Here is a 2500-nt window from a genome sequence, read left to right as displayed (position 1 = left end):
AAGCATTTTAATTGATTTTCACATAATTCAAAATGGCGGAAAATCTACTGGGTGGAATATGACGAGACAGGGCGCGTTGGATTCCGTTTGACCCAAGCATTCCAGGGATACTAAGATTTTGATGATGAGACGTATGGTTCAAAAGTAACAAGCAGAAATGTACCTGCAACTTTGACCTGTTGGTGGCGCTAGAGAGTTTGAGGTGCTGAGTTGAAATTTGGTGAGAAGATCCTTGAGGCAGCCTAGAATCAGGATGCCAAGTTTAAAAGCCTCTAGTCAGACGGTTCTATGTGTTGCCATAGAATTTCATTGATTTTAACAAAATTCAAAATGGCGGAAAATCCTCAAGTCAGAATATGATGTCATATGGTGCAATGGATTCGTCTTGACCCAAGGATTCCTGACATAGTGGAATTTTGTTTCTAGCCAAAGCGCATCATGAGATATGAGCCAAAAGACATTTTTCCTAGTTATAGCGCCCCCTAGCAGCCAATTTGTTCCAAATTTTTTGGTGCCCTTTGGGGAGGGGTGTTGCATAAAGCCACCAAGTTTTGTTAAGATACGCCAAAGGTTGTCCAAGAAATGAGCACACTTCCTGTTTTGCATCTGCCATCCAATTTTGATTGGCTGCCACGGCCAAACGCTTAGGACATTCTAAAAACCGGGTATGTTTCTTGTGCAGCTTCGTCCCCAGTTGCCATCTACCACGTTTGGGAGAAATTGGTCAAAAATTGAGGGAGGAGAAGCATTTTAATTGATTTTCACATAATTCAAAATGGCGGAAAATCTACTGGGTGGAATATGACGAGACAGGGTGCGTTGGATTCCTTTTGACCCAAGCATTCCAAGGATACTAAGATTTTGATGATCAGACGTATGGTTCAAAAGTAACAAGCAGAAATGTACCCGCAACTTTGACCTGTTGGTGGCGCTAGAGAGTTTGAGGTGCTGAGTTGAAATTTGGTGACAAGATCCTTGAGGCAGCCTAGAAACAGTGTGCCGAGTTTAAAAACCTCTAATCAGACGGTTCTATGCGTTGCCATAGAATTTCATTGATTTTAACAAAATTCAAAATGGCGGAAAATCCCCAAGGCAGAAAGTGACGTCATAGGGTGCGATGGATTTGTTTTGAGCCACAGATTCCTGACATAGTGGAATTTTGTTTCTAGCCCAAACGCATCATGAGATATGAGCTAAAAGACATTTTTGCTAGTTATAGCGCCCCCTAGCAGCCAATTTGTTCCAAATTTTTTGCTGCCCTTTGGGGAGGGGTGTTGCATAAAGCCACCAAGTTTTGTTAAGATACGCCAAAGGTTGGCCGAGAAATGAGCACACTTCCTGTTTTGCATCTGCCAGCCAATTTTGATTGGCTGCCACGGCCAAACGCTTAGGAAATTCTAAAAACCGGGTATGTTTCTTGTGCAGCTTCGTCCCCAGTTGCCATGTACCAAGTTTGGGAGAAATTGGTCAAAAATTGAGGGAGGAGAAGCATTTTAATTGATTTTCACATAATTCAAAATGGCGGAAAATCTCCTGGGTGGAATATGACGGGACAGGGTGCGTTCGATTCCTTTTGACCCAAGCATTCCAGCACTACTAAGATTTTGATGATCAGACGTATGGTTCAAAAGTAACAAGCAGAAATGTACCCGCGAGTTTGACCTGTTGGTGGCGCTAGAGAGTTTGAGGTGCTGAGTTGAAATTTGGTGACAAGATCCTTGAGGCAGCCTAGAATCAGTGGGCCAAGTTTAAAAACCTCTAATCAGACGGTTCTATGCGTTGCCATAGAATTTCATTGATTTTAACAAAATTCAAAATGGCGGAAAATGCTCAAGGCAGATAGTGACGTCATAGGGTGCGATGGATTCGTTTTGAGCCACAGATTCCTGACATAGTGGAATTTTGTTTCTAGCCCAAACGTATCATGAGATATGAGCCAAAAGACATTTTTGCTAGTTATAGCGCCCCCTAGCAGCCAATTTGTTCCAAATTTGTTGTTGCCCTTTGGGGAGGAGTGTTGCATAAGGCCACCAAGTTTCATTAAGATACGCCAAAGGGCGGCCGAGATATGAGCACACTTCCTGTTTTGCATCTTCGCAGCCAAATTTGATTGGCTGCCACGGCCAAACGCTTAAGAAATTCTAAAAACCGGGTATGTTTCCTGTGAAGCTTAGTCCAAAGTTGCGATTTACCAAGTTTGGGAGAAATTGTTCAAAAATTGAGGGAGGAGAAGCGTTTTAAGTGATTTTCACAAAATTCAAAATGGCGGGAAAACTATATGGGCGGAAAATGACGTCATGGGGTCCGTTGGATTCGTCTTGACCCAAGGACTCCAGGGATACCAAGTTTTTGAAAATCGGACCAACGGTTCAAAAGTTACAAGCAGAAATGTACCTGCAACTTTGACCTGTTGGTGGCGCTAAAGTGTTTGATGTAGAGGCCTGAAATTCGCTGAGATTAATGTTGACACTGTCTAGAATCAGTGTGCAAAATTTCCCAA

The sequence above is a fragment of the Neoarius graeffei genome, chromosome 10 (genome assembly GCF_027579695.1).
Source record: "Neoarius graeffei isolate fNeoGra1 chromosome 10, fNeoGra1.pri, whole genome shotgun sequence".
Classification (NCBI taxonomy): domain Eukaryota; kingdom Metazoa; phylum Chordata; class Actinopteri; order Siluriformes; family Ariidae; genus Neoarius; species Neoarius graeffei.
This window is presented reverse-complemented; position numbering follows the sequence as displayed.